A 9,832-nucleotide genomic window follows, 5' to 3' on the forward strand; every position below is an offset into this window, starting at 1 on the left:
TTATATACAAATTCTATTGCGTTGTCTGGATAAAGTTACTCCCGCTGATAACGATGACATTGTTACCAAGTGAGACAACCGTTAGCAAGAAACTTGAGATTTCTGACTCCTCAACACAAAGATACCTGGACACCAGCTCACTGGAGGTAAAGACCACAGGGTATAAAGAATGACAAAAATAAGCCCTGGAAAAGTCCTTAGGTACTCTGAGGCTAGCCCTTTGGTTTCAAGGGAATGCATCTGGATTTATGATAGAGGTTAATAAATCAAGAAAAATACCCAGGTCTGTGACTTGGACAAAGATTTTATATTTTCAAGAAAAGGTTCCACGATGGAGTTGGAGGAAGCTGGTTTCCTGTAGCTCGGCCGGCTGTGTGCCGACCCAAGGAGGGCGTGGCAGGGGCACAGCCCCGAGGGATTGGCTGGAGCTTGTCCTCACACAAGGGGACCCTTCACCTTGGTCAGCAGGGCCAGCAAGTCTCGGGAATGGCGGCATCACCAGGAATCACCCCCCTGGTGGGCACCACGCAGAGTGACGACGCTGCACACCCAAGGCCCAGTGTCATTAAAGCTGGAAGTTTTTAAAGACAAAAACTGCTAAATGGCTATTGTAAACAATTTGTCTATCAGTAAGAAACGGACCCCAAAGTTGAAACTCCTTGAAGAACTCCCCCCAAAGTGGCCACACCAGAACGCACTTCTTACAGGTCGGCACCGATATTTTTATCACAGTCGCTAACAGACGACTCCATCAGCACGTGCAGAACGAGCTCTCCGGGCACTGGCTCTGTTCGCAGCCCCCATCTGAAGCCCATGCCTGGCATTTTTTTCTTGTAAAAAATCCTCAGTTAGATTTGGGAAAAGGATTAAGCTGCTTCTTATTAGAAATGTCACTCTTTTATTACTCAAAATAACCTAATTGGCTTAAATGAAACTAAAATATTCTGTATTGGATTAAAAGAGACAAAATCGATGTCATTCATACCCAGAGAGTGTACGATTATATAATTATGGCATTCTAGCTCTGTCAGTGGTTTTCAAACTTAATTAAAATGAACTAGATCTTTTAAAAGAGAAACTCCCATAACTGTCAGTGCTAAGAAATAATTTTCATTAAGCAACGTAAGTATGTATGAACCTAAAATTAGAAACACACTCTGTAGAGCTTAGACAAACTCTAAAACCAAAATAAAAGTACAAACTAAATGCCAACAAAATTACAAAACCAATAAAATTTAAATTACCAACGTCACCTGAATCTGAGGGCTATTACTGTAAGACCCAGACTGACCATCAAAGCGCCAATCGGGCAGGAGGTGCCAAGCCGAGTGCTTTGAAACTGCCAGGAACTTCACGAAGACTCAACTCTGCCTCCGTCTTTCTGCCTGGGCAGGGGGATCCCCGCCCACAGCACAGCCTGGCATGGCCATGTGGCACCAGGTCGCTCTCAGCCAGCGGTTCCACCGTGATGGCCACGCCACTCGCCGAGGCTCTCTGCTGCAAGGGGGTCGTCTGGCTGATGCAGACAGCCCGGGCTCCAAGGTTAGAGCACCGTCAAGTGTCCCCCTCAGACTTCCCAGTGATCGTGGGGGACTCGTCTCCTTTCCTTCCCACTCCCCCAGGTGTCAGAAGGAAACTGAAAAGCATCTGTGTGAGGCGGCTTCGACAAAGGCAGCAAGGGGCTGGCACAGGGACACAGGAAGCCTTTGCAGAGCTGTTGGGTCCCCATCCGTGTTTGAGGTGGCAGCAAACAGCCACTCCCATTTTTCACTCCCCAAACTCTGGCCCAGGGTGCAGCGTGCCCACCACCCCCAGCATTCCTCTCTGAAATGCCACAGCCTGGGAGGAAGGACTTCCGTATTCAAACATCTGGGGTCCCAAAGACATGACCAACCACAGTGACGCCCTCCTGCTGGAAAGCCCTCTGCTCACAGAGAAGTCACCAGAACAAAGGAGGAACCTGAGGAAAGGCAGTACGTCAACAGTGTCCGAGGCCTAATGAGTCGTGACATTCCCATACTGGGATGTGATGGCTTAGGAGCCAGGTGCTGTTCTCACCAGGCCCGATCCCTGGACTAACCTAGCTGAGCTTCCCCACAGCCCCAGCACGCAGGGCTACTGTCACCCCTCCTGATGCAGAGGGGACAGGTGCTGCACTGTGCCACACGTGCCACAGTGGCAAGCCCGGGGGTGACGGGGCAGGCCGCAGGCTCCTGCAGGTCTACCCCATGGCAGGCCATCCAACGGGTATGCTGCAAGGAAGGACAAAGGAAGAGAAGCTCAACCCAAAATTCAAACAGTAACAACAATAAAACCCTCAAGACCTCTTCGAAAGGGAAGCGAAACAGAACAGACAACAGGGAGGAAGGACGAGATGGGCTCTGGTGGCCCGGCACCAGCTGACAAGTTGGGAAAGAACAGAGAAAAGGGAGGAACAAGGACCCAAGAGCTAAGACGAGCGTCCCCCTGGGTCGAGGCACACAGGTCCCCATGCTGGCAGGCCCAGGCCCAGGAAATCTAACCGCAAAGGGTTAAAAAGGAGATTCCAAAAATTTCCAGAGAAAATGAGTGGGTCATATACAAAAGGAGGGGAATCAGATGGCATCACAAAGGTGGCAGGAAAAATGATGGATAGGCTATCAACCACCCTCAAAATTCTGAGGAAAATTAACTTGGAGTTCTATACCTAGATGAATGTCCAGAGAAGTTTGAGGGAGGAGTAAGAATGTTTTCAAACGTGCACAGAGCCAAAACAAACAAACAGAGTCTCTCCCAGGAAACCACTGGCAAATGGTATTTGGCAAAATGAAGGAAAGAAACTGAGAGAATGGAACATCAGGGATCTGACTTCCAAATAACGGTGAAGACGGACCCAGGCTAGGAGCCACGCAGCCTGCAGGCCCCGAGAGCTGCGTCCGGGCAGGAGCCAGCAGCTGCAAGGAGCTGGGAGACTGTCCGACGTGCCTGCGTTTGACGACCTGTCGAAGGGTTGCTTTCAAGCAAAAAAGTACTAAAGACATGGAGAACCAAGCCTATGAGAAAATGAGGCAATTGGCTCTAGGAAAAATGAAAACTTGTATGGAAAAGAAACATACAATTCAGCAACAAACAATATTTACATAGTCAACAAAATAGTGACACAGCAGAAACTTGTAATAGAATCTTCTTTTTTTGGTGGGGAGGGAGGGAAAGAAGGAAAGGGATAAACAAAATGTGGTACAGATCCACACGATGGAACGTTCCTCATCCAAGAAAGGAACCAAGTTCCCCCCATGGTACAACACGATGACCCTGAACACATCGCGCTCGGGGGAAGCAGCCGGACATAAAAGGCCACATGGTACACGGCTCCGTTATATGAAATGTCAAGAACAGGCAAATCCACAGAAACAAAGTAAATGAGTGGTTGCCAGGGAGTGGGGTGAGGAGGAAATGGGGAGTGACTGCTAATGGGTTTCTCTAGGGGCTGATGAAAATGTCCTATAATTAGATAGGGCCGATGGCCGCACAACCCTGCGAACATACTAAAAAAACCCAACTGCATCCTTCAGAAGGGTGAGCTTTATGCTCTCTCAGTTATGTCTCAGTAAAGCCCTTATAAACAAGCACACCACAAAAAAGAACAGATCAAGTCATTAAAAGAGCCTTACAACTTATAACCTTTCTCAAGAATATTCTAAAAGTAGACCAAATCATTTAAAAAATTTTAATAACAAAGATCTGCTATAAATTTGTTTTTAACAAGATACTATTTTAAATTCATTTTTCTGTTTAAACCTAAAGGGACTCTGTTTTCTTTTTGGCTACTACTTTTTTTTTTTTTTAAAAAGAGACAGATAACATTGTATGTTATAACATATATAACGTGATGTCTGGAAGTATACACACACTGTGGAATGGTTAACTCTAGCTAATTAACAAAGCGTATTACTTCATATAACTCATTTTTGTGGTGAGAGCACTGGACATCCACTCCCTTTGCATTTTCCAAGACTATATCACCACTGACAGTCACCTTGCTGCACAAGACAGCTACTTCACTTCCCGCAAGCACGTGTGTAAGGCGACCACTGCAGCGGACGAAGACGGTGAATCTTGCGCTGTGTTTTGTTTGGAAAATCAGTGTTTACATCACTGCAGAACCAGAAGTCTTGTCTGACTAATTTCAGTGGATTTCAAAATTTACAAAACCACATTTAACCTCTGCCATTAAAGCCCAGCAAAGATTTAACCACTCTTTTCAAGGGAAATCTGATTTATTCAGAATATTCCACGCTGTTTCTCCCGCCCTATGCTGAAAAATGACAATGTCTTAATCCAAAAGGCGGTCCTTTTGTGCTTAGACGTCGTTTTAGAAGTGAGAACTGTGTGGGCCTTGGCACTCTGACTCCCAGGCGAGCCCACGACAGGGCGCGTCTCTGCCACACAACCATCGACGCACCAGGCTCTGAGGAAAACTGAAATCACACTTTCCAGCTGAGCAACACCTTGCCTGAAACGGACTCCAGTCCACCTCTGTGCACTGCAGCTGCAGCCAGAGCCATTTTTATTTTAAACACAAATCTGATGCTGCTATTTTGAACCCTCACTGCCCTTCGTTAGGACCAAAACCCTCACTTTACTCCCCCATTGCTTTCCAGGCCTCACGCAGCTTCTGGACCTGTCCCTCCCATGCTCTCCCCCCTGCCCATGCCCGGCCACCACCATTCATATCTGAGCTCAGGGGTCCCGAGTCCAAGGGAGTCTCTGATGCCTTCGGAGCCCTCGTCAGAATGCAACTGCGTCGCCCGATAACTGCCGAGGTCTTAGGGGCCCGGGTGCTGCACGGCAGCCCTGTGCTCACGGCACCTTCCAGGACACACCTGCAGGCGAGGGTTCGCTCGCTGCTGGTCAGCAAAGCCTCGTCTGGGAGGTCACCTCCCCTGTTGCGGATCTAGACACGGAGCAGCAAATACAGACGTTTTTCAGGTATTTCACACTCAGTCAAACTAGCAAGAAGATAGTTTCCCTCGTCAACATAAAAAAAGGTCATCATTTTGAGAATTTGTATCAAAAGGGGAAGAATATGTCTCACACTTTGGGAAATGACCTTTAAACATGGTCCGTCTTATTAGCGAAACAAGGCTGCTAATATTTCTCTCCCAGTAACTTGCTCCTGAAACTCCATCTTTGATTAACATTTATTAGGGACACACACAACCCGGAGATTCCTCCTCATACTAAATGAACAGTTAAGTACATTTAAAGACACATGCAAGAACCCCACAGATACTTCTAAGTTACAGAAATTCTAAAATAGGTAAGATTGTCAAGTAAGTCATACATTTATCAGCTAAATAATAAAACAAGTTTTATCAAATGTTAAGCAAACAATAATTACCCACCCTCAGTTTGTGATTATTCACTTTAGAAAAAATTGTAAAAGCTACTATTGACTGGGTAAGTTTACTCAATGCATATAACTAATTCAATTTCCAAATAGCTTTTCAGGAATACATTTATTATGAGTGAAATTTTAAAAGGCACATTCAATGACTAAAAGCAACATAAATGAAAAAAGTACGTCAGAAATATATTATCTCCTACTTTAAAAAATTCATTTCTGCCATAAAAAGGAATGGAATTCTGACACGTGCGGTGACATGGATGACCCTGAAAGCATCACGGGCAGCGCGAAGCAGTCAGCTGCAGATGGACAGACACCGCATGACTCCACTCATGCGCGGTCCCCGAGAACAGGCAAATGCACAGAGGTAGAAAGTAGAATGGTGCTTGCCAGGAGTTGGGGGAGAGGAGAAGGCAAAGTTATTATTTAATGGGTACGAAGTTTTGGGCCCAGATAGTGGTGATGGTTCCTCAACACTGTGAACACACGTAACACCACTGAACGGTACACTTATGGATGGTTAACATGATAAATATGCTAAGTATATTTTACCACAATTAAAAAAAATATTCCATGGCTCATGCCTGTAGTCCCAGCATTTTGGGAGACTAAGGTGTGAGGATCACTTGAAGTCAGAAGTTTGAGACCCCATCTCTAGAAAAAAATTTTTTTAATTAGTCATGTGTAGTGGTTTATACACCTGTAGTCTCGGCTACCTGGGAGGCTGATGGAGATCACTTGTGCCCAGGAGTTTGAAGCTACCGAGAGCTATGATCGTGCCACTGCGCTCCAGCCAGTGCAGCAGAGCAAGACCTCGCTTCTAATAAATAAATAAATAAATGCAAGATAAAGAAGAAAATTTAAATTATTTAAAAAAATATTCCCAGAACCAAAAGAAATCCAAATCTATGCTAGCCTGAGCGTTACATTTCCCTCTTGCAGGTTAAGCGAAACACAGCCTAAACAATCCTAAGTTATCAGAAAAAAGAGATACAAACTCCGGAGCCAAGTCCTCCGGGGGGCGGGTGCTCTCCTTCACGGAGGTCATCAGGGCGAATGGCCAGGGAGGGGTCCGTCGACTTCTTAAGTAGCTCCAGCAGTAAATGTCAACATGTTTCTAAAGTGACAATTTATATGACTATTATTTTAGCTAGCAACACATTTCACCTGACCAGTACTTGAAAGAGTACACAGAAAGCCCTAAGCAGATAATTTCGTGACTCAAATCCCTTTACTACTGAATTTTGTATTTGTAACGGACAATAAGTACACTGAGAATAGTTCAAGTAAAAATATTCTCACTCTGTTTCTAGTTAAGATCATTACACACTTGAAACTGACCAGGATTCTACGCAAGAGAATTAACCACAGTTCTAGTTAATACTGCCTCAAGGATTATCTCTGGTATTTCAGATACCTTCAGCAACTGATACCATCCCTTTTGGTATCATAAGCGAAGTCAACATCTAAGAAATGTGACCTGTGACCTTCAACTAAATCCTCAGGGTCTGACAAGCAAGTGGGAGGAAGGGCGGCCGTTGTGCACGGCGGACACCGCATACACCCCTGCCCGACGGAAGGAGCTCACAAGGCAGCCTGCACGGCTCCCTGGATAAAAACCCAAAAGCAGAGGTGGGCTGTGAGCCACCTTCCCAGAAGCGGCGGCTAGTTCAGGCAGTGGACTGTGCAGAGGACTGACTGCGACTGTAGTTAGTACTCAAAAAATCTGAAACAAGTAAGACAGCTGCAGGCTGCTGAAAACATGGGTGCTCATATTATAGTAGTATGCCAACACTATTTAATTATTTATTCTAAAAGCAACCTATAGGGTTTATTAAAACGTGAAGTGGCGAGTGATTGAGACTCTGCACACAGGACACTGCGAGCGGCAGGACCCGGAGCTAAGCAGCAGCCCCGGGTTTCACACAGTCAGGGACGTTTACAAATGCACCGAGCCACATCAGGCACTAATCCCCCCTTTTTGATAATCATTATTAGCTGGGGTTTTGTTTTGCTTTAAATCCAGTTGTGGTACTAGAGCTTTTGGAAAGAATACATTTTTTTTTTTTTTTTTTGAGGCAGAGTCTCACTGTGTTGCCCGGGCTAGAGTGCCGTGGCGTCAGCCTCGCTCACAGCAACCTCAAATTCCTGGGCTCAAGCGATCCTCCTGCCTCAGCCTCCCGAGTAGCTGGGACTACAGGCATGCATCACCATGCCCGGCTAGTTTTTTCTACATATTTTTAGTTGTCCAATTAATTTCTTTCTATTTTTAGTAGAGACGGGGTCTCGCTCTTGCTCAGGCTGGTCTCAAACTCCTGAGCTCAAACAATCCGCCCGCCTCGGCCTCCCAGAGAGCTAGGATTATAGGCGTGAGCCACCGCGCCCGGCCACGAATACACTTTTATCGATCTCTACTTTGTCATTCTAGATACCTAGAGCAGAATAATTAAAACTGAAAAAAAGTTTCAGGCATTTTCAAACATGACAAAATGGCAGCCTAAAGAATTCACATTTAAGAAAACCAGAGCAGGACCCAAAGTGCAATGATGAGCCTGTGCCGAGTGGGCATCGGGTGCTGGCAAGCAGAAGGAGGAACCTGTGCCGAGGGGACACGGCATGAGGCGCTCACAAGCTGCAACGAGGGAAGCCCCTCCTCAGACCTGTGAGGCCAGCCTCCTTTCCTTAACGGGTCCTGTTCTCCTTATTCCCACAAAACCGCGCATCCTGAGTGTGGAGTGTTAAGCAACACAGAGGCATGCAGAGTAAAAGCAAAACTCCGTTTCACGCCAGCCTGACTTGCCACTCCCCGCAGGCACCCCCTGCCCCGCAGGAGGTGGTTACAGCCACACCTGGTTACGTGGATCACTGTTCTGCAAGCTGCTTTCCACCCAGTGCGTGGCAGACGAGTCCCCAATGGGCACAGAACCCCTTTAGTCCACAACATGTGTGTGCCGTGCCACATTCAATCGCGTCACTACTTCTCAGCATCTAGGTTCTCCATGTTTTACTGCTGCAGTGCACATCTTTGTGAATGCTGGCACATTCCTGCAAGATTCCTAGAAGTGAACCCTTGAGCCTCAACCCTTGCTTAAAGTTTGATAGATAAATGCTAAACTGCCCTCCAAAATACGGGGGCAGAGATACTCTTTCCAGAAATGTAACGCAAAAGCAGAGCCTTGTCACTGCTTTAATTAGCACGTCTTTGCTTATTAGTGCCGTTTCTTTGATAACATTGTAACTCTCTCACTCACTCCCCTTTTCAAACCCATTAGATGTGGTTAATAATGTGGACCTATCACCTGGGTTTTTTCACCCAAATGTTTCCACTAGAACACTTCCTATGTGCCAGCGCTGTGCCAGGTACTGTGCGATACGGAAAAAGAAACACAGTGTCTTCCTACAACCGCACTCCTATTCCAGGTGTAGTTTCATCATCTCTGGAGATCTAGACAGAAGGTCGAATCTGTTTCATGCTCAGGGGTAGACCAAAATCCTGGCCAAGATGTCTGTGAATTCTCCAGAACTGTCTGTTTTCACGGCTGCCCCTGCCTCTGAGCTCTGAACTCCTGACGCTGCAGTCACGTGCCACGTCAACGACAGTCAACATACACGACAGTGTCGTGAAGATTATGATGGCGCACGCTACGGCACCTCGGGCTGTGTAAGTACACTCTATGCTGCTGCATGACGAGGAAACCACCCGACTCATTTCTCAGAACACACCTCTGGCCGTCTGTGCGGCACGACTACATTAAGTTCAGCCTGTGAACTGCTTTGTCCCACACACCGGCCCTCAGCTCTTTTTCTTAATTTTCAATAGCAGCAACAGCAACAACAAATCTACTAAAAGATTCATGTGTAGTAGATTCAACTCAATTCTGGGGAGAATAATGTGGAATGGGAGCAGAAGAATTAAAATTCAAGGTTAACACTAGAAAAAGATCTCAAAGAGATTAATATTCATAATGTATAAAAGAGCTTCTACAAACTAATTTTTTTTAATTTTTTGAGACAGGGTCTCATTCTGTTGCCCGGGCTGGTGAGCAGTGGTGTGATAACATCACAGCTCACTGCAACCTCAAACTCCTGGGCGCAAGTGATCCTCCCTCGTCGGCCTCCCGAGAAGCTGGACTATAGGCTTGTGCCACTGCGCCCGGCTATTTTATTTTTTTGTAGAGATGGGTCTGGCTATTTTGCCCAGGCTGGTCTTGAACTCCTGGGCCTCAACTGATCCTCTCACCTGGGCCTCCCCAAATGCTGGGATTACAGGCCTGAGCCACCACCTCAATTACACAACTGGTAAGGAAATACAAATCACAACATTAGATTTACCATTCAAATAGCTCAACTATGGCCGGGCGCGGTGGCTCATGCCTGTAATCCTAGCTCTCTGGGAGGCCGAGGCGGGCGGATTGTTTGAGCTCAGGAGTTCGAAACCAGCCTGAG

The 9,832-nt window shown here is 46.5% G+C and overlaps 1 protein-coding gene across 5 annotated transcripts in view; it reads right to left on the reverse strand.

Moving 5' to 3' along the window:
* The window catches only part of PPP2R2D (protein phosphatase 2, regulatory subunit B, delta), a 39,339-nt gene that overhangs the window by 18,016 nt on the left and 11,491 nt on the right, over positions 1–9,832 (reverse strand). The window lies entirely within an intron of this gene.

This window comes from Propithecus coquereli, unplaced genomic scaffold (assembly GCF_000956105.1).
Source record: "Propithecus coquereli isolate 6110/MARCELLA unplaced genomic scaffold, Pcoq_1.0 Scaffold572, whole genome shotgun sequence".
In the NCBI taxonomy this organism is placed as follows: Eukaryota; Metazoa; Chordata; class Mammalia; order Primates; family Indriidae; genus Propithecus; species Propithecus coquereli.